The 23,399-nt window shown below is 34.8% G+C and overlaps 1 pseudogene; it reads right to left on the reverse strand.

The window, feature by feature from the left end:
• Positions 1 to 495: 495 nt before the first annotated feature.
• Positions 496 to 1,444, reverse strand: LOC141548578 (heterogeneous nuclear ribonucleoprotein D-like pseudogene; annotated as a pseudogene).
• Between the last annotated feature and the right edge of the window lie 21,955 nt (positions 1,445 to 23,399).

Here is a 23,399-nt window from a genome sequence, read left to right on the forward strand (position 1 = left end):
GGAACTGTCTGGAGACAACGGCTCTCTACAGGAAGAAGAATCTGTCCGAGAGATTTGAGTTGACAAAGCAGATCTCCTCCCAGAGAGCAATCAACAGTTTCTGGAGACAACAGCACATTACAAAGGACCACTGTTTTTCCCCACTGTCCACAACTCCTAGAAAATAAACTGTGCCTCAATTATTGCTTATTTAAAATTAAATTTTTACAGAGCTGTTTAGTATGTGACACAGAAAAACAATCATAAGTAATTTATTTTTGAGAATCATTTAACATGAAATTATACAAATAAAATTTGTATAAACACAAATCCGTATTTGTCATAACACAGATGGCAAAAGACAAAGCAAAAACAAACAAACAAACAAAAAAAACTAAATCAGCCACTCTATACAATTGGACATAGTTGTGCCATGTACACTAAAAGTCTTTTACAAAATAGACATCTCACACCAATAGAAGACCACTCTCCATTCAATGTCATCATCCTGCAAGATAGGCTGATATAAGCATCTGCACCTTTTTCTCCAAGTCCTCCTTTAATATGACTGGTAATTGTTTTGGTGATTATCACCTCCTCGGGATGCTTTGCCATACATGCTTTATTGACCACTGTAGTCTGCAGATCCCTATCCATATCCATAGTTCCTATAGTTATACCCAGTATAATCATATTCGCCATAGCCATTATAGTTTTGATCACCACCATAGGCACTATTGTAATTTCCATATCCTTGATCATAAGTTATATAAATCTTTGGTTCTAGTTTTGGCCCTGACCGTGGCCTCAATCCCCTAGTTCCATCTTGTCTGCCAACTGCAGTGCCCCTCCCTCCTTTCTGTTGTTGCTGTTGCTGTCTGTATACCTCTTTGGGTTGGGCAACTTTGATTTCACACTTCCCAGAACTAATCTGATGATATCTGTTTTCTAATAATTTCTTTACTGGTTCTTCATCTGTATATGTGATAAAACAAAATCCTCTTCGTTAATTTGTTTTTGTGTCCATAGGAAGTTCAATATTTTCAATCTCTCCAAAGCTCCAAAATATTCTTTGATTTGTTCTTCAGATGTATCTGGACTCAGTCCGCAGACAAATACTTTTTTAGCTGGGTCCTTTCCCTTTAAAGCTTTAACCCTTTTGGGGTCTATCAATTTGCCATCCAGCTTGTGTTCTTTAAGTTCCAAGACCATCAACACTGGCAGCATCTTTGAAAAGCACAAATCCAAATCCCCTCGATCTTCCCGTGATGGGATCTGTTTTAATTGTGCAGTCTACAGCCTCTCCAAAGTGAGACAAGTATTCACTGGGATCTTTCTTGCTCGTATCCCAGCTTAGCCCTCCAATAAACATTTTACCGTTGGCCTCCTGTTTCTTGCTTGTGTTGATTTTGGAGCCCTTGCTGAACTCCTCCATGTTGCTGTACATATTCACATCCTCCATGGCGGCAGGGATATATGGAGCCAGATTTAAAATGGTGGCGGAAGAGGACTTTTGTTTCTAAATAAGACACAAATAAGTAAGACTCATACATAGGTTGTTAAAATAAGAAAATAAACTTTGGTCAAAACCAAAAAGAAATGAACTACTGATCATAGGAGAGTGTTCCTTTAGAAATAAGAATCTCATATCTGTTTCTTTTATAAATTCCTTAGAGGGGGGCGGAGCCAAAATGGCAGAGAAGATACACACGAATTTCTAAGCTTCCTTTTACCCTCAATACCAACTAGTTAAACAGCCTCAAAAATAACGCTGGAATGGTAAAAACTACAAGGATTAGAAGCACAACTTACCAGCTGAAGAGAATCTGGAATTTTGTCAGAAAAGGTCTGTTCTGAGGGGAGGAAAAAAAAAAGACCATTACAGACAGGGTTAGACTAGGGACTAGCACATTGTGCCAAATGGCCTGGAGAGAATTCTGGGATCAGAGAAGCTACTGAGATAAAGGAATCTGGCATAAGCTGATAGCTCTACTCTGCTTGTAAAACAGCAGATCAGAAAATAAATCAAAGCCACTTTAAAAAAAAAAATGCCAGATCCTATAACTACCCTAAACAGGAAGTGACCCAATACCAATCTCGGCACGGCTGTGCAGCTGCCTTCTGCTGTCTGGGGCTTTTCCTTGGGGCAGTCAAGAACCTGAACAGCTGGGGACGCAGCCCGGGGCAGCCTCTAATCCATATAGTGCGGGGCTCAGCCTGAGGCAGTGGAATTCCCACAGTAGGACACTCCCTCAGCAGCAAGACTCCCAAAGCAGGGGAATTTGATCTGATTTCAGCACAGGGGCTTTTCACGGGTCAGCTGCTAATATCCAAGGCCCCACAGGAGACTTCGGCTGGGGTTTGTGACGCTTTCACTGTTCAGCCTCTAGCCTCAGGGCAGTCGCTAGGCCACACAGCAGGGGGGAGGGGGAGGGGGTTTCCTCACTGGGCACAACCTGGAATGCAGCGGTGCAAACAACCTCTGAGGCATTTTGGGGGGGGGGGGCAGGGTAACTCTCTCCCAGAGCTCTCTCTTTGCTGTTTTACAAAAGTGCTGCATTCCATCCTATCTAGGAGGGTATCCAACCCCAAGGAGGCTGACAGCAGACAGTCTCCAGATAATACCCTAAAGGGGAATGATACCTGGCCTCCATCACATAACTCTCTCCTAGAAGAGGCTATTAAAAATTAAGAGAGTTAGAAGAAAAATGGGAAAAGGAAAGAGAAGCTATGCTAGAGAGTAACAACGTCCTGAAATTTGAGTTGGAAAAAATAAAGAATTCACAGGAAGTGAAGGGAAACAAAATTTGTAAATTAGAAAAAGTTTAAAAATCACAGGAAAGTAGTATTTCTGAATTGGAAAGGATAAAAAATTCCCAAGAAAGTTGGATTTGTGAATTGGAAAAAGAAAATAACTTACTAAAAAAAAATTAATGAAATGGAAAAAAAATTCAACAGAGCAAAATAATTCATTTAAAAATGCAATGGGACATATACAAAAAGAACTAAAAAATGTGAATAAAGAAAATAACTCATTAAAAATCAGGACTGAACAAATATAAATGAATGATTCACTGAGACACCAAGAATCAGTCAAACAAAACAAAAAAAAAAAGAAAAAGAAAAAGAAAAACTGGAGAATAACGTCAAATATTTGCTGGGAAAATCGACAGACCTGGAAAATAGGTCTAGGAGACATAATCTGAGGATCATTGGAATTCCTGAAAACTATGATGAAAAAAAAGAGCCTAGATTCTATTTTACAGGAAATCATCAAGGAGAACTGTCCAGAGATAATAGAAACAGAAGGGAAAATCGACGTTGAAAAGAATGTCATTGAACACTTTCTGAAAAAGACCGTAAAAAAAAAAAAAAAAAAAAAAAAAAAAAAAAAAAAAAAAAAAAAAATCACGAACATTGTGGCTAAGCTGCAGAACTACCAGATTAAGGAAAAAAATATTGCAAGCAGCCAGGAAAAAAACAATTCAAATAAGGGTCACTCAAGATCTGGCTGCATTCACATGAAAGGATCAAAGGGCCTAGAATTGGATATTCCAAAAGGCAAAAGAACTTGGAATGCAATCAAGAATAAACTACCCAGCTAAGTTTAGCATTTCCTTCCATGGAAGAAGATGGACATTTAATGAAAGATTGGAATTCCATTTGTTTCTAAGAAAAAAAAAAACAGATTTTAAAATTTGATCTCCATCCACAAGACTCAAGAGAAGCAGAAAAAGGTAAAAAGAACTCTTGAGAACTTTTATCTCTGTTGTAGATATACAGAAAGGCCACATGGATAATTTGATTTTACTGATATAACATAAAAAGGGAAGTAGTAAGGGAAAGGGGATAGTATCAGAAAATGGGAAAGGAAAGATAAAAAGAGGGAAACTACATCCCAGGAAGAGGCAAAGAAAATTTACCACATATGAAGAATTTAGAGAGGGAGAAGAACATAGTGTGAATCTTACTCTCATCAGAATAGGATCAAAGAGGAAATAATTGACATAATTGTTTTTCAGAGAATTCTCTCTCACCTCATTAAAAGGGGGGGGAGGAAAAGGGAAAAGGAAAAGGGGAATAAGTGAAGGGTACAAGAAAGAGGAAGGGACTTAAAAAAGGGGGGGAGGGATACTAAAAAGGGAAGGCTGTGTGACACAAGTGGGGCCCATAAGTTTAATACTGGGGAAGGGATTCAGGGGGGACAAGGGGGAAAAAGCATAATCAGGGGAAAATATGATGGCAGGAAATACAGAATTAGTAATTTTAACTGTAAATGTGAATGGGATGAACGCTCCCATCAAACAGAGACAGATAGCAGACTGGATCAAAAGCCAGAACCCTACAATATGTTGTTTACAAGAATCACATTTAAAGCAGGGAGATACATACAGAGCAATGGTAAAAGGCTGGAGCAGAATCTATTATGCTTCAGGTAAAGTAAAAAAAGCGGGATAGCCATCCTTTTCTCATATCAATCAAAAGCAGAAATTGATCTAATTAAAAGAGATAAGGAAGGAAATTATATCCTGATAAAAGGTAGCATAGACAATGAATTCATATCAATACTAAATATATATGCAACAAGTGGTATAAAATCTAACTTCTTAAAGGAGAAGTTAAGAGAGTTGCAAGAAGAATTAGACAGCAAAACTATAATAGTGGGAGATCTCAACCTTGCACTCTCAGATTTAGACAAATCAAACCACAAAACAAATAAGAAAGAAATTAAAGAGGTAAATAGAACATTTAGAAAAACTAGGTATGATAGACCTTTGGAGAAAACTGAATGGTGATAGAAAGGAATGTACTTTCTTCTCAGCAGTTCATGGAACCTATACAAAAATTGAGGATATATTAGCACATAAAGATCTCAAAATTAAATGCAGGAAGGCAGAAATAGTAAATGCTTTCTTCTCAGATCACAATGGAATAAAAGCTACAACCAACAAGAAGTTAGGGGCAAATAGACCAAAAAGTAATTGGAAACTAAATAATCATATCTTAAAGAATGATTGGGTGAAACAGCAAATTATAGAAGCAATTGATAATTTTACCCAAGGTAGTGACAACAATGGGATATCATACCAAAATTAGTGGGATGCAGCTAAAGCGGTAACAAGGGAAAATTGCAACTCAAAAAGCTACAAAAAGACCAAATTGAAAACCCCTAACCAAAAACTAAACTTGAAATTCTAAAATTAAAAGGAGAAATCAGTAATATTGAAAGTAAAAAAAGAACTATTGAATTAATAAATAAAACTAACAGTTCGCTTTATGAAAAAGCCAATAAAATAGATAAACCTTTGATAAATCTGATCAGAAAAAGCAAAGAGGAAAACCAAATTGTTAGTATTACAAATGAAAAGGGGGATATTTCCACCAATGAAGAGGAAATTAGAGAAATAATGAGTTACTTAAGACAGTCAGTAAGCATAATATGTAATGGAGATAAAGTGGAACCTTTCCCAGTAATATCAGGAGTGAAACAAGGTTGCCCACTGTCATCATTACTATTCAATATTGTACTAGAAACGCTAGCCTCAGCAATAAGAGCAGAGAAAGAGATTAAATGAATAAGAGTAGGAAATGAGGAAATCAAACTACCACTCTTTGCAGATGATATGATGGTATGCTTAGAGAACTCCAAAGATTCTAATAAAAAGTTATTAGAAATTATTCCCAACTTTAGCAAAGTTGCTGGATACAAAATAAATCCACATAAATCCTCAGCATTTTTATAAATCATCAACAAAATGCAACAGCAAGACATACAAAGAGAAATTCCATTCAAAACAAATGTTGAGAGTATAAAATATTTGGGAATCCATCTACCAAGGAAAAGTCAGGAATTATATGAGCAAAATTACAAAACACTTGCTGCAAAAATAAAGTCACATTTAAATAATTGGAAAGACATTCAGTGCTCTTGGATAGGCCGAGCAAATATAATAAAGATGACAATACTACCTAAACTAATCTATTTATTTAGTGCCATACCAATCAGACTTCCAAGAAACTATTTTAATGACCTAAAAAAAAAACCCCAACAAAATTCATATGGAAAAACAAAAGGTCAAGAATTTCAAAGGAATTAATGAAAAAAAAATCAAATGAAGGTGGTCTAGCTGTATCTGATCTAAAGATATATTATAAAGAAGCAGTCACCAAAACCATTTGGTACTGGCTAAGAAATAGACTAGTTGATCAGTAAAATAGGTTAGGTTCACAGGACAAAATAATGAGTAGCTATAGCAATCTAGTATTTGAGAAACCCAAAGATCCCAACTTTTGGGAAAAGAATTCATTATTTCAAAAAAAACTGTTGGGAAAACTGGAAATTATTAGGGCAGAAATTAGATATGGACCCACATTTAACACCATATACTAAGATAAGATCAAGATGGGTCCATGATTTAGGCATAAAGAATGAGATCATAAACAGATTAGAGGAACAGAGGATAGTCTACCTCTCAGACCTGTGGAGGAGGAAGTAATTTATGTCCAAAGGAGAACTAGAGGTCATTATTGATCACAAAATAGAAGATTTTGATTTAATCAAATTAAAAAGTTTCTGCACAAACAAAACTAATGCAAACAAGATTAGAAGGGAAATAACAAATTGGGAAAATATTTTTACAGTTAAAGGTTTTGATAAAGGCCTCATTTCCAAAATATATACAGAACTGACTCTAATTTATAAGAAATCAAACCATTCTCCAATTGATAAATGGTCAAAGGATATGAACAGACAATTTTCAGATGATGAAATTGAAACTATATGCACTCAAAATGAATGGGTGCCCATCAATTGGAGATTACAAAACACTTGCTGCAAAAATAAAGTCACATTTAAATAATTGGAAAGATATTCAGTGCTCTTGGATAGGCCGAGCGAATATAATAAAGATGACAATACTCCCCAAACTAATCTATTTATTTAGTGCTATACCAATCAGACTCCCAAGAAACTATTTTAATGACCTAGAAAAAGTAACAACAAAATTCATATGGAAGAATAAAAGGTCGAGAATTGTAAGGGAACTAATGACAAAAAAGTCAGATGAAGGTGGTCTAGGTGTATCTGATGTAAAGCCATATTATATACCAGCAGTCACCAAAACCATTTGGTATTGGCTAAGAAATAGACCAATTGATCAGTGGAACCGATTAGGTACAAAGGACAAAAAAGGGTACATCTATAACAATCTAGTGTTTGACAAACTCAAAGATACCAACATTAGGGATAAAAATTCATTATTTGAAAAAAACTGTTGGGAAAACTGGAAATTAGTATGGCAGAAATTAGATATGGATCCACACTTAACACCATATACCAAGATAAGATCAAAATGGGTCCATGATTTAGGCATAAAGAATGAGATCATAAATAGATTAGAGGAACAGAGAATAGTCTACCTCTCAGACCTGTGGAGGAGGAAGGAATTTATGACCAGAGGAGAACTAGAGATCATTATTGATCACAAAATAGAAGATTTTGATTACATCAAACTAAAACGTTTCTGTACAAACAATACTAATGCAAACAAGATTAGAAGGGAAGTAACAAATTGGGAAAATATTTTTACAGTTAAAAGTTTTGATAAAGGTCTCATTTACAAAATATATAGAAACTGACCCTAATTCATAAGAAATCAAGCCATTCTCCAATTGATAAATGGTGAAAGGATTTGAACAGACAGTTCTCAAATGATGAAATTGAAATTATATCCACTCATATGAAAGAGTGTTCCAAATCACTACTGATCAGAGAAATGCAAATTAAGACAACTCTGAGATCCCACTACACACCTGTCATATTGGCTAAGATGACAGGAACAAATAATGATGAATGTTGGAGGGGATGTGGGAAAACTGTGACACTGATACATTGTTGGTGGAGTTGTGAAAGAATCCAACCATTCTGGAGAGCAATCTGGAATTATGCCCCAAAAGTTATCAAAATGTGCATACCCTTTGATCCAGCATTGCTGCTATTGGGCTTATATCCCAAAGAAATACTAAAGAAGGGGAAAGGGACCTGTATGTGCCAAAATGGAAAGGAATAGAAGAAGTGAAGGAGGGAAACAGAGGGAGGAAAGGAAGAGGCAGGGTGGACAAAAAGGAGAGAGAGAGAGAGAGAGAGAGAGAGAGAGAGAGAGAGAGAGAGAGAGAGAGAGAGAGAGAGAAAAGTATTTGAAAAAAAAAAAAAGGAAATGGAGGATTTCCTATCAAAATTCCTTTTTGTGGACACAGGACATGGTACTGATACCTAAAACCAGGTAGATTTCAAAAACTTGGAAAGAAAAAAACTATATTGTGATGTTTTCAAAAATATTATATATCTCTAATCAATTTCTGAAAATAAGGTAAAAATTTTTTATGTGTGGTCATTAATTCTTTTTCAATATAATTTTCTCTTATGCAATCTTTTGATGCACAATAGGCAAAAAAAAAAAAAATCCAAAAAAAAACATACACAAAAAACCCCTCATGCATAGTGAAAATGAAAACTGTCAAAAAGTTTTGTGGTGAGATTATTTGTGTAGTTTTTTTGCCTACCCCTAAAAAAGGTAAAAAAAAATCCCCAAGTCCCTACAAAAAACCTGAAATACTAGAAACAAACTGGGTATGCATATGTTTCCTTTTCTTTAATGAAGATTGTTTCTTTCCATTATTATTAAGAAAAAATGGATCTTTCAGAAAATTTAAAACCAAAAAAGTAGATTGTTTTTATATAGAGAGATTTTAAGGAAAACTTCTATTTGGAAGTCACTATATTTTGTAAAATTAAACAAAATATCATAAATAATAATCCAGTGAAATAAAAATAAAAAACATCTGAATTTTGACACAAGTTTACATAATACACTTTTTAGAAACCAAAAAGTCCTCCTGGCTTTATTTGTGCCCTAGAAAAAAATAGGGTTTCTTATTTTTTTTATAAATTTTGACCTCAGTTTCCCCTCTAAGTCTGAGAATTAAAGGACCTTATCAGAGAAAACTTGCTTTTGAAAAAAAATTTTTTTAAAATTACTATTGTTAATTGTATTTCCCTCATTTATTCTCTCTCTCCTTTTCACTTTGGACCCTTCTCAAAAAGTGCTTTTGGTACTAAATCACTCCCCTCCCCCAAAAAATATCCTCTTTTTTTTATCACTGTCTCCCCCCCTCCCCTATATCCTATTTCCCCCTCCTATTTTTTCCTACAGGTAAGATAGATTTTTCTATCAAACCTATTGAATATGAAATGTTTATTTTCATCTTTGATCTGATTCTGATGAGAGTAAGCTTTGGTCCACTCATCCTCTCTTCCCCCTTCCTCTCCATTGTAAAAGCTTTTTCTTGCCTCCTTTTTCATGGCAGATAATTTCACACCATTTTTTTTCTACATTTTTTCCTTTTCTCCCAGTACATTTCCTTTTCTCATCCCTTAATTTTTAAACATTTTTTAATGATATTATCTCCCTCATATTTCAAACATAAAATCTGTGGTCCTCTGGACTATATATATACTTTCTTTCTAACTACATAATAATGAGAAAAGTTTCTAATGAGTTACAAGTATCATCCTCCCATGTAGGAAATGTAAACCAGGTAAAATCTTATTAAGTCCTTTTGTGATATCATTTTTCTTGATTTTCTTATGCTTCTCCAAAAGTCTTTTTATTTTGAAAAATCAGATTTTTTCTATCTCCTCCTGACCTGGATTTCTAAAAGGGTGATTTTTATTTTATTTAGTTAGTTTAGTTTAGTTTAGTTTAGTATATCATTTTCTTGATTGATATAAAAAAATGCCTATTGGGGCCACCAGGGATCTTTAAGGGAAAACTATTACAAAAAAAAAGGGACTGTGCTCTACCATTCCTTTATTAATGACACTCCTGTTCAACTAGATACAAACACAGCTGCACCATTATCTACTTGACATCTTATCCACAAAGATAACATGAAAGAATTTGGAAAATGCTTTGGTGGACATGTCCCATCTTTCAGTAGCATGGTGGAAGTCTATATGTAGAGATCATTGCATTATTCAAATATGATCACTATCTGGGTGTTGATGAACTGTTCTTCTTAGTCACAAGAGAGTTCTAGCAGATCAAGAAACTACTGTGATGCAAAAAATCAAAAGATATCAATTAAAACTCATTAAAAAACAATTTTAATGTTATTGAAAAAGTAAAGCAGTGTTTCAGAGTATTTTCCCAATATCTTAATCTAGTAATTCTGTCTGAAAAGGAAAAGAGTTTAGATTTTTCTTAATAAACCCATTCTTACTCAATGATCACATGTTCTCTTCCTTAAAGACCATGGAATCTAATGTCCTCATTTTATAGCTGAAAACCTTAAACAGGAACCATGAAATTGTCCTGTGGTCAAGTCTTAAGGTAGTATTTGAACTCAGGTCTTCTTGATTTGAAGCCTAACACTCTCTCCTTTGCATCACTTAGCCTCCTCTTTACTTTAGGTGATGTATTCTATCTCCTAGATGTGAAGTATCATGGAAGGTAGTCAGAATAAACACAGATATGCTGGGGATGACAAATACATCACCTACAATCAAATGTGTTTATATTTGCTAAGCACTTTTGCAAACCTTAAACTATTGGATTGTTATGGATATGCCCCAAACTGCCTTTCCTTAAGGGTCAGTAGTGAAGATCAAAGAAAACAGAGGGATTAGGAAGAAAATGTCAAAACAAAGGAGCTATTTTTTTTTACCTAAAACAATTTTTTAAAATTATTTTTATAATTATAACTTTTTTTGACAGTACATATGCATAGGTAATATTTTTTTACAACATTATCCCTTGTACTCCCTTCTGTTCTGAATTTTTCCCCTCCTTCTCTCTACTCTCCTCCCCTAGATGGCAGGCATTCCCATACATGTTTAAAAAAAAAAAAAAAAAAAAAGGAGGTTTTACCTAAGCAATCAGTTCACTAATCACAACATCACAGCTAAAGGAATGAAGTAAAAATATTATCTACTTTTGGCAAGCCAAAAAATTTCCCTAAAACGAAAATATTTGGATATAAAAATCAATGTAATTGCCTGTAGAACCAACTTTGTTAAAAATTTTAAGTATATCACAGTTAAGGAAAATGAATGCAGAGTATGTTTTGCATAATAACATGATGGTATGTCATGCTAAGAACTTAGAAGAAACATAGGTTTTGGAAATTTACATATAGCTAAGATGTCTGTACATTAACATAATTATCCAATAAAATTGAAATGGAAATTTTTATACTTTGCAGGAGTTTGTGGTCTTAGAATCCAAAATATCAGGTCCCTAAAAAAAACTGAATATAAGGGCTTTTCATGTCATATCCATTTTATATGTTGGAGGGGTCCTAAAGTTTTAAATACATATTTTTAACTGGGAGATAAGCCCTGATTCTGAATGTCCACATTTTAAGGGAAAAGTTGAAAACTGGTATTCAATGAGGAAATCATTCATGAAATATAGATTATATGTGCTTGAAGGACAATTGAATTTCTTCATTGGGAACTGGATAATGCTGTAGAATCTGCAAGGCCAGAATTATATTATTATTATTATTCTATTATATTCTATTCTATCATATTATATTATATTACATTATATTATATTATATTATATTATATTATATTATATTATATTATATTATATTATATTATATTATATTATATTATATTATATTATATTATAATTATTAATTATATTATTATAAGGCTTAGAAAGGAAAGAGGCAAGATGTACAGTTGGTGTGATTGGACATTTTGAAAAACAGGAGGATTTGAGCAAGCCATTAGGCTTAGAAGTTGCCATGGGGACAATAATGAGAGAGCTAACAGTGGAAATGAAAAAGGGGACCTAGAACAAAGAGATCTTTTATGGCAGAAAAGGTCATATATTGCAGTTTTCAGTTAAATAGGATATATTATAGTGGTTGAAAGTGCAGAGGGGGTGGAGAAGGCGGTAAAAAATTTGACAAATAGGAAGGATTTATTTTTGCATGTATATATTGAATGAGCCTGTTGATTATCCCTTTTTATCTAACTTAAAATAAGAGAACGGTAGATTTTTTCATAGATCACTCATTTATTCTAATAGATTTTGGGGGGGATGGGAATTCAGTGATGGATAAGAAAACACAAAGAAACAAAAACTTTTTTTCAACATTACCAAAAGGGTTTGGTGAGATTTCTGTCAATCTTTGAGCTACCTAAAATGTACTATAAAAGCACAATACTGTATAACAAAACAAATGAATTTGTATGTAATTCTTTCCTTTACAAAGACTGATTTTATTACACTATTAATAAAAATAATAATGAAGAATTTTGGTCAATAAACCTGGATATTCAGAATAGAGAGCATCTCCAGAAAAAAAGACTTCTTTGGAGCTATTTTATTGGCAAGACCAATGTAATTTGTAATAATAATCTAATTAATAAAGTTAAAAAATAACTTAACACAATCTTTCCTATGGTCCCTAGAACACTAAATGAATAGGATTCAAGAAACCCTTTATGTGGAAATGTAAGAAGTACCTGAGAGCACAGATCCCAAATGGGAGAACTAGGAGTTAAATCTTGCCTCTGAATATACCATTGGAAAGTAGAGAGTGAAGGCAAAATACAGATTTATGGAGGGCACCTGAATCCCAGATTATGTGGGCTTATGAAATATTTGAAGTCAGAATTTTGAGATTTTCTGATTTAGAATCTGTGGTATCAATCTAGGATGATAATAGAAGCATAAGAATGGGAAATGTTCAGCAACTAAGAGGGAGATTTGTCAAGAATAGGACATTTTTAGTACATAGCATGTTTTAGCCATGGTGAAGAGAAAGAAGGATGTAGGAGAGCCCTTTGAAGAAGGGGCATCAGAGCAGGAAGTGCCTTAATACTCCAAAGTTCAGATCTTGGAAGGTCCTGAAAATCACCATGGTTGATTTCTAGGTGACCTAAAGGACAGAAAACACTAGCTCTGAATGGGCCTTAGAATGGAAAATGTCATAAATAACAAGGATTTATTCAAATATATAAATTGGCACAAATTGACCTGCAGTAGTTAATTCATAAAAAAACAAATCAAAAGTAGATTTTTTTCCTAAGTGATAAAACATAAATTTAATATGCAATATGCATTAATGATGCAAAAAAAAAATCACATCCTTAACCATAGAGCAAATACACATTGAAAATACTATTTATTTTATGGTCACTTCAAAATATTCCACAAATTGCAATGATTTGTACACTAAAACTGATGCAATCCTCTGCAATTCTTTCATTTATAAACCACCATTGAGAGTAGTATTAGAGATAATGGTTATTTCATTTTTATAGCCATTAAAATAGGATTCTATAATATGGACTTATAAGAGTAGAACACTTACGTTTACCAATCAGTATATATCTAAGCCTTAAGTACATTGGCAAAATAAAAGAATAAAATAAATTGAAGCACAAGTTCCTTTTCTCACCAAATATTAGGTGCCACTAGGAGATGCTATTTAGACATGAGAATCTCATACCTGAGAAGTTCCTTAGGAAACTGAATGTCTAGACTTTAAGATATTATTAAAGAGGGCAAGTTGGCATAGGCTGGAGCTTAGACTCAAGAAAGCGAATGCATAATATTAATACCTCTGAAAAGAAAAATTAGGAATGAATTATGAAACCAGAATTTTTAAACAGATCTTTTACATGGAACCTGGAATACCTGAACTTAATGGAACTTTCCAATCCTGAGCAGGATGAGGTTATAGAAATAGAATGTCTGAGTAGGAGATATTCTGTGACTGATGAGGGAAATTGACTGAAGAAATGGGATTTTAAAACAGAAAATGTTAGTCTCAGAGGTACCATGGAGAAGGCATGGAAAATTGAGGAGATTGTTTAAAAGAAGGAATATCTGATCCAGAAAAGGAGACCAAAAGTCAAGGCTAGAGTGTCCTCCAATTTTCCAAATGCCATAGCTGTAAGGAATTTGAGAATCTAAAATGATCTGCTCTGGAATTGGCCTTCAAATGCTAAATGTCAAAGGTTTACTTTAAATATATTCTGAGAGGGCAAAAATATCTCTACTTTATTGCAACAAATAATGTGCAACATGCTGAGGACTTATAGGAAAAATGAGTTAGGTTTAAAACTATATAGGCTAAGATTCATGTGTACTATAATAATTATGTAACACAAAATCCTTACGGATTCTAGGAGGCTCCAGGTCTAGAATCCAAAATCTCAGCCCCTTAGAATACTGACATTCAGGCCTTGCAAGGATCTTTATTTTTGGGATCCTGGAGGTTAGAACCCAGAATTTCCTAGTTAGGAGATGAGAACTGCCACTGAAGGTCTAGACTTCGAGTGAAACATTACAGAAACATGAGATGGAGGATGACTCATAGCACATAGTAGGTATGTGCTTAAAATTCTTTTTGAATCAGGATTAGCAGCTGACTGATAAGTTAGGCCAGAATCAGAACATAATTGTGAGAGCCTAGAAAAGAGAGGAAGAAATGTATGGCATCTGTGAATTGATTTTCAGCAAAAAGAGAATTTCCACACAGGTCAGGCCTGGAAGTATCCATGGAAATAAAAATGAGATAGCTAGCAGTGCCCATAGAAAAGAGAACCTCAGAGAAAAAAGTGGGCTTAGAGAAGCAAAAGGCAGATCCTGCTGTGTCCTGGAAAACAGTATATGCTAAAGGTGGGGATGCCCTTCAAAGAAGAGCAATCTTCTGCTAGGGAAGTAGAAAATCTCACTACTCACAAAACTTCCTTTTCATATATGCAATGTATAAACCCAAATATTGGTTATTTTGTACTCATTTAAAAACTAAGAAGATAGATTTGTCATAGATTATAGATCTGTTTCAATATCATATATATATGCATATATATATATATATATATATATATATATATATATTGCATCAGTGACAAAAAATATAATAATTAAAACCAAAGCAAAAGAAAAAGTTTCTTCAGGAAGAACCTTCAAATAATTTAGTGAGATTATTTTCAATTTTTTTTTTTGCTGGCTACTCTTAACTTTCAAACTGTTCTGCTTGTAAAACTTAAAAAATGCAGGTTTATGTATTTCTTTCTTCAGTACAGACTGCTTTTTAATAAAAAGAATGACTATCAGGGCATGACATTTAAGGAGTTTATAAGGGAAACAACTCCCCTTTCAAAATCTTCGTATTAATTAGCTCCATATATGTTGCCATCTTAATTGAATAAATAAAATGTAAAACCCATATCTGCACCCAATTTAGCATGATGTGGCTTTAGATCTAAAAATGTTATGCCTTGGGTGATCCCTAGAACACTTAAGTTTGTGACTTGTAGGTATCCTTCATGTAGCAATGTTGGAGGTTATTGATAATGCAGAGACAATATCTCAGCTAGAAGTTCAATCCTGCCTCTAATAGTCCCGGTGGAGACAGGTAAGTGAGGCTATGTGATCATGGAGGGCACTTAGAACCTAGAAATTTTAGCATTGATGGACATTTCTAACCCAGAATCTGAGATTTTTTAGATTATAAAATTTTGAATATCATTATTGAGAGATACTAGAACAGAGAAAATGGCATACTAGTTGGGGCAGTAGATAGAGTACCATTCCAGAAATCAGCAGGATCTGAATTGAAATGTACCTTCAGAACCTCATTTCTTGTGACACTCTGGGCAAGTCACTTCAACCTGATTGTTTAGTTTTAAAAAGTGGGAGATATTCAGAAGGTGAGAATGCAATTTATCAAACTAGTGGGATTTTCATACATGTAATGATAGACCAGAGAATGGCCATGGGGAAGAGAAGGAGAAAAGTAGGAGCCCTTGGAAGAAACTAAATCAGAGTAAAGAGGGCTCCTGGGACATAAAAGGCAAGCCATGCCTTGTTCTCATTATTTCCATCTTCCAAACATGGGAGGGTTCTGAGAAACTAAATCATGTGGTCTGGAAGGAGACTTGGAATGGAAAATAGAAATAATTCCAAATTTTCTAGTCATATAAATTCTTGGCTAAGATATTGGTCAGTTTGAAGGCAATTAAGCAACATGACAATTTTAGATTTTTCCTAGAAGGTCATTCTTTATTCCAATTACATTGACATTATGCTCTAAAATAATCTAACAGATTTCAACATAATGGAAAGGCATATTATAAAAGTATTATTTATTTTTAGTTACCTCTGCTCAAATAATACAAACACCCAGAGCCAATAAAACCAATACATCAATATAAATGTAATTCCATGGTTTCCATCACTGTTAAAGATTGCTAGTGACATTACAATTCCAATGAAGGTAGGGTTTATTTGAAAAAAAAAAAGTGAGACATAATGAGAATTGATAATGGACAAAAAATATTTCAAAATCAAGATATTATTAATGCTAATTATTAGTACATGTGTAATGTAATAAAGTACAGTGGAATAATGATGACATGAATTTTTTTTAAAAAATCAGAACATATAGATCATTGGAGGTTATGGGTTTAGAACCCAAAATGTCAAAATTTGGAAGGTCCTTAAAACATCAAATACATGAGCTAATACTTATGTTTCAAAGATTTATGTTGGAGGTAGATGACTAGAATGTTCTTGCTCAGAGTCAATTATTTCTTCTGGAGGTCTTGATTTTGAATGCAAAGGGAAGCCAAAGGATTTTACTGGGAGAAAAACATAGAACTTAGAAAACTTTTGCTACAAGGCAATATTGAATCCAGAATTGTTAAGCACACAAGTTATAGAAGCCAGAACATCAGTGTTGGGACTTACTAGACAAGAGAGAGAAGTAAATGTTCCAGGGCTGATAAAAGAAATGATCAAGATGGTGGAGAGTAAACGGATATTTATCTGATCACCTCCTGGTGTCCCTCAGATCAACACCAGATCAAGCCTCTGAATTGATTGTGGAGTGATGGAATCCACAAATATTTGGAGTGTAACAAATTTCCAGAAGTATATATTTTGGAAGAACTTCAGAAAAAGTCTGTTTCAATTGGGCACAGGGGGAAGGTGGCCAAGTGGCCCACACAGCACAGACAATGTGGTGTCCATGCCCCAGGGAATCAACTAGGAGATTCTTAGCCAAAATGCAGCAGCAATGGCTACTCTGTCCTAGTTACCAGTGGATTAGCAGATTATTTGTGAGACATTCAATGCAAATTTAAAAAGCAAATAGTGAACCTCTGAACCCCACAATAATTGGGAGACCTGGCCACACCCACCCAGCATCAGACCAGGGCAGCTTAAAGCCACTGTCACCTATAGAGGAACCCTGGGACAATCTCCACTTTTCCCCAGAAGCAGACCTAAACCTTTAAAAAAAATAAATAAAACAAGCAAACAAACAAAAGGAACTCTGATAATAGATAAATTTTATGAAAAAAGAGAAGAATAAACCTCAAATCCTGAGGATCCTAAAGGCAAATTATCTCCAGATGAAGCCTCAAAGAGTAATATGAGTTGGTCCCCATATCACAAGGCTCTCACTGAAGAATTCAAAAAGGATCTTAAAAGAGAGTTAGAAGAAAAATATTAGAAGAGTTAGAAAAAAGAGAACCTTTCAAGACATTTTGGTAAAGGAAAAACAGAAATTATTTTTTAAAAACTCCTTACAAAATAGATTTGATGAAATACAAAAAGAAAACAACTCCTTGAAAAACAGAATTTGTGAAATGGAAAAAAAAATCCAATGAACAAAACACCTCATTAAAACGTTCAATTGGCCAAATGCAAATGATATAAAAAGTTAACTAAAGAAAATAATTTACTAAAAATTAGAATTGAACAAATGGAAGTAAATGACTTGATGAGACTTCAAACAGCCAAACAAAACAAAGAAAATGAAAAAATAGGGGAAAAAATGTAAAATACCCGATTGGAAAAACAATTGACCTGGAAAATAGATCCAGGAGGGACACTCTAAGAATTATTGGACTTCCTGAAAACCATGATGAAAAAAAAGAGCCTAGGCATCAACTTTCAGGAAATCATCAAGAAAAACTGCCCTGCTGTACCAGAGGGAAAAATTAACCATGGAAAAAATTCACTGATTATCTACTGAAAGAGATCCCAAAATGAAAACTCCAAGGAACATCATAGCTAAATTTCAAAATGATCAAATCAAGCAGAAAATATTGCAAGCAGTTAGAAAGGAACAATTCAACTATCGAGAAGCCACAATCAGGACTACTTAGGACCTAGAGGCTTCCATCTGAAGGATTGAAGGGACTAGAATCTGATATTCCAAAGTCAAAGGATCTTGGTTTGAAGCCAAGAATTAACTATCCATCTAAATTAAGCATTATCTTTCGGGGGAAATATGGACATTCAATGAAACAGGTGAATTTCATTCACTTCTGATGAAAAGACCAAAGCTGAACAGAAAATTTGATAATCAAATACAGAATTGAAGAGAAGCATAAAAAGGTAAAAATAAAAGAAAAAGAACATGAGGTTAGGAAAAATTGTACATGATGTAATAACCATAGAACAAAAAATATTCTTTCTGCATTTAATTTTGGGGTCTTTATATCCTAATATATGGTCAATTTTTGTATAGGTTCCATGAACTGCTGAGAAGAAAGTTTACTCCTTTCTGTGTCCTTTCAGTTTTCTCCAAAGCTCTATCATGCCTAATTTTTCAAATATTATATTTACCTCTTTAATTTCTTTCTTATTTGTTATGTGGTTTGATTTATCTAATTCTGAGAGTGCAAGGTTGAGATCTCCCACTATTATAGTTTTGCTGTCTATTACTTCTTGCAACTCTCTTAACTTCTCCTTTGGGAAGTTAGATGCTATACTACTTGGTACATATATGTTTATTATTGATATTGCTTCATTGTCTATGCTACCTTTTAGCAAGATATAGTTTCCTTCCTTATCTATTTTAATTAGATCAATTTTTGATTTTGCTTGATCTGAGATAAGGATGGATACCCCTGCTTTTTTTTTTTTTTACTTCACATGAAGCACAGTCGATTCTGCTCTAGCCTTTTATCCTTACTCTGAATCTATCTCCCTTCCTTAAATGTGTTTCCTGTAAACAACATATTGGAGGATTCTGGCTTTTGATCCAGTCTGCTATCCTCCTCCACTTTATGGGAGAGTTCATCCCATTCACATTTGTGGTTAAAATTATTAATTTTGTATTTCCTGCCTTCTTCTTATCCCCAGATTATGCTTGTCTTTGTCTTTCCTCCCCTTTGTCCCCTTCCCCAGTACTAAACTTATGGGCATCACTTGCCTCACACAGCTCTCCTTCTTTAGAATCCCTCCCACCCCCTTTGAATCCCTTCCCCTTTCTTATACCTTTCCCTTATTACTCTTCTCCTTTTCCCTTTTTCTCTCCCACTTTTTAATATGGTGAGAGAAGTTTCTCTATAAACCAAATATGTCAATTATTTTCTTTGAGCCAACTCTGATAAAAGTAAGATTCACATAATGTCCCTCCCCCTCTCTAAATTCCCTTAGATATGATAGGTTTTCTTTGCCTCTTTGTGGAATGTAGTTTCCCTCTTTTTATCAACCCTTTTCCCTTTTTCTGATACTATCCCCTTTCCATTTCTACTTCCCTTTTTTATGTTATGTCAGTAAAATCAAATTATACATGCACTATTTATGAATATCCATAATAGTAATACAGTTCTCAAGAGTTTTTACCTTTTACTGCTTCTCTTGATTCCAATAATAGAGGACAATTTTTTTGTTTAGTTCTGGTTTTTTCATCAGAAACAAATGGAATTCATCTGTTTCATTAAATGTCCATCTTCTTCAATGGAAGAAAATGCTAACCTTAGCTGGGTAGTTTATTCTTGGCTGCATTCAAAGTTCTTTTTCCTTTCTGAATATCAGATTCCAGGCCCTTTGATCCCTTAATGTGGAAGCAGCTAGATCCTGTATAATTTTTATTGTGGTTCCTCGGTATTTGAATTTTTTTTTCTTTTTTCTGACTACTTGTAATATTTTTTTCTTTAGCCTGATAGTTCTGAAATTTAGGCACGATATTCTTTGGAGTTTTTATTTTGGGGTCTCTTTCAGAAGGTGTTCGATTAATTCTTTCAATGCCTATTTTACCTTCTGATTCTTATTACATCTGGGCAGTTCTCATTGATGAGAGCCTAGCATCTAGGCTCTTTTTTCATCATAATTTTCAGGAAGTCCAATAATCCTCAGATTATCTCTCCTATATCTATTATCCAGGTCTGTTGTTTTTCCAAGTAGATATTTAACATTTTTTTCTTTTTTTTTTTTGGTTTTGCTTAACTGATTCTTGATGTCTCAATGAATCGTTCATTTCTATTTGTTCAGTTCTGATTTTTATTGAGTTATTTTCTTCATTAACTTTTTAAACTTCTTTTTGCATATGTCCAATTGAGAGTTGTTTTGCTCTATATAATTTTTTTCCACTTCACTAATTTTTTAATGAGTTATTTTCTTTTTCCAATTCTCAAATCCTACTTTCCTGGAAGGTCTTTATCCTTTCCAATTCACTAATTCTGTTTCCCTGAGAGTTCTTTACATTTTCCATTTCCATTTCACATTTCAGGAAGTTGTTTTATTTTTCCAATTTATCAAATCTTTCTTTTAATGAGTTATTTGCCTTTTCCATACTCTCTTACAGAGCTTCTCTTTCCTTTCCCCATTTTTCTTCTAGCTCCTTTTTAATATCTTTTCTAATTTCTTCTAGGAGAGTTTTGTGTGATGGGGACCAGATTATATCACCCTTTGGGGTTTTGTCTGGAGATTGTCTGCTATTAGTCTCCTCACAGTTGGACATCTGTTCTCTTTCTGTGTAGAAGCTATCTATAGTTAGAACTCACTTGCCTTTTTTACTCATTTTTTAAACGTCCCTTAGGATCTGTCTTTAGGGCAAGGAGGTTCTCAGCTTCCTCTACAGAACAGGGATATGTGGAGAGTAGCTGTCCTGCGAATGGGCTGCAAAGAGAGGCCATGCTGCTGTGAAATGTTACTGCCCTGGGAAGAGCCCCCACTGTGCTGCAAATTTGACTGTCCTGGGAAGAGCCCAGTGCAGAAGAAGTGCTACAGTCCTAGGCAGAACCCTGCCATGCAGAACAGCAGCTGCCCTGGTACTAGTGGTTGAACAACAGAAATATCACTGCCTTGGGCAGAGCCCTATGCTTTGGACTGTGGCTACTTCACAGCTGCACTGTGGTTGTGCTGAGTCACTCTTGGTGCTGGGTGAGTGTGGCCAGGTCCTGTTAAATTCTGGTGTTTTGGAGTACTCTCTACCTTTGGCTTTTGTGTAACTTCTCTGCTGATCTACTGCTTTGCAACCAAAGCAGAGCAGGCGACCTGTGGTAGCGTTCTCCCTGCAAATTCTCCACCCACGGAGACAACCCCCCTCCCACCCCAGTCCACTCAGCTTGGGCTAGGCTCCGTGTTCTGCCTCCCTGCCTGCACTGGCCTCCTCCTGCCCGATCAACACAGACCTTTTCTGGTGATCTTCCAAGTTAACTTCAGCTGGTAATTTGTTGTACTCCCAATATTTGTGGATTTTACCAGTCAAGTACTATTTCAGAGGCTGAGATAAGTAACTAGTAAGTGAGGTAGAAGTGAGTTCAGAATGAGCATGTGTCCTCTCTTCCATCTTGGCTCTGGCCACTGGAAGGTGTTTTCAAGAATATCCACTAAGTCTATTTTGTAGTGAATTTTCTTCAGATAGTTTTTGTGTTGCCTTTTCCAAACCCTCTTGCAAATTTCTCATTTTCTTTCCCCATTTTTCTTCTATCTCTCATTTAAGATCCTTTTTCATTTCTTCTAGTGGCGCCTTGAGTGATGGGGACCTAACAGGATATATCACCTTTTGGAGTTTCATCTGGAGACAACCTGCCTTTAGTCTCCTCAGGGTTTGAAATCTGTTCTTCTCTTTCACCATAGAAGCTGTCAATTGTTAGAGTCCTCTTTACTTTTTTACTCATTTTTTAAAGTTATGATCTATCTTTAGGGTGGGGGAGGTTTTGCAGGCTGCTGCAGCTCTGCTGGATCAGTACTTATTCATTCCCATGTTGGGTGGGCATGGCCAGATCCCATGAGATTCTGCTGTTTGGGGGTTCACTACTGATCTATTGTGTTTGTGTTGGATGTTTTATAACTTCTCTGCTGATTTATTTGTTTGCAACCAGGTCAGAGTGGCCAACACCGCTGTAGATTCTTCACTGCAGATTATCTGCCATGTAGAGTCTGCACCATCCAGTTGAGTCAGCAGCACTCTGTGCTGTCTGCGCTGTCATTTTGTCAGCTGTTTGTGTTAGGCTACCTCCCTCCCATTTCTGATTGAAACAGATCTGTTTGCTCCTGTACATTCTCTGCCATATGGAGTCTGCACCACCCCAGGACTCTGAGCTATTTGTGCTGGTGTTTGTACTCAGCTGCTTGCACTGGCTGCCTCCCCTATTTCCAATTGAAACAGACCTTTTCTGAAGATCTTTGAAATTATCTTTTGTTGAAAATTTGTGGCACTCTCCATATTTGTGGTTTCTGCTGGTCCAGAGCTAATTCAAAGGCTTTATTTCATAATTAGTGTGAGGGTTGTAGAGAAGGTCAGAGAAAAGGTATGTCATCTCTACCATCTTGGCTCTGCCCCCAGAAGTTCAGATTTAAAACTTTATATGAGACAAGCTACATGGTCAGTGTAATAAGAAAAAGAATAAATCTTTATGTAATTTTGGCGACCTTGGCCTTAGAATCCTATCAGCCCCTTGGAATCTTGGTTCTCTGTTCTTGCTGGACCATTGTCAGCTTCCATGTTAGAAATGTCTTGAAGCTGAGAATACAAAATTTCCTAGATAAGGGATAAGTATTGTCTCCAAATGTCCATATTTCAAGTGAAAAACTTGAAGAAACAATGAGATATGGAATAGAAGGTATTGAACACACAGAATTAGAGATTAACAGAGCAAGAAATATCTGATCCAAGAGAGAATACAAAAGGCCATTAATAGAATGTTTTTCCATATGCCAGAATTTCTTATAAATTAAGGTCAGTTCTCTATATATATTGGAAATGAGGCCTTTATCAGAACCTTTAACTGTAAAAATATTTTGCCAATTTGTTACTTCCCTTATAATCTTGTTTGCATTAGTTTTGTTTGGAAAGAAGCTTTTTAATTTGATGTAATCAAAATCTTCTATTTTGTGATCAATAATGATCTCTAGTTCTCCTCTAGCCATAAATTCCTTCCTCCTCCACATGTCTGAGAAGTAGACTCTGTTCCTCTAATCTATTTATCATCTCATTCTTTATGCCTAAATAGTAGACCTATTTTGATGTTATCTTGGTATGTGGATCCATATTTAATTTCTGCCATACTAATTTCAAGTTTTTCCAACAGTTTTTTTCAAATAATGAATTTTTATCACAAATGTTGGTATCTTTAGGTTTGTAAA

This window comes from Sminthopsis crassicaudata, chromosome X, assembly GCF_048593235.1.
Source record: "Sminthopsis crassicaudata isolate SCR6 chromosome X, ASM4859323v1, whole genome shotgun sequence".
Lineage (NCBI taxonomy): Eukaryota > Metazoa > Chordata > Mammalia > Dasyuromorphia > Dasyuridae > Sminthopsis > Sminthopsis crassicaudata.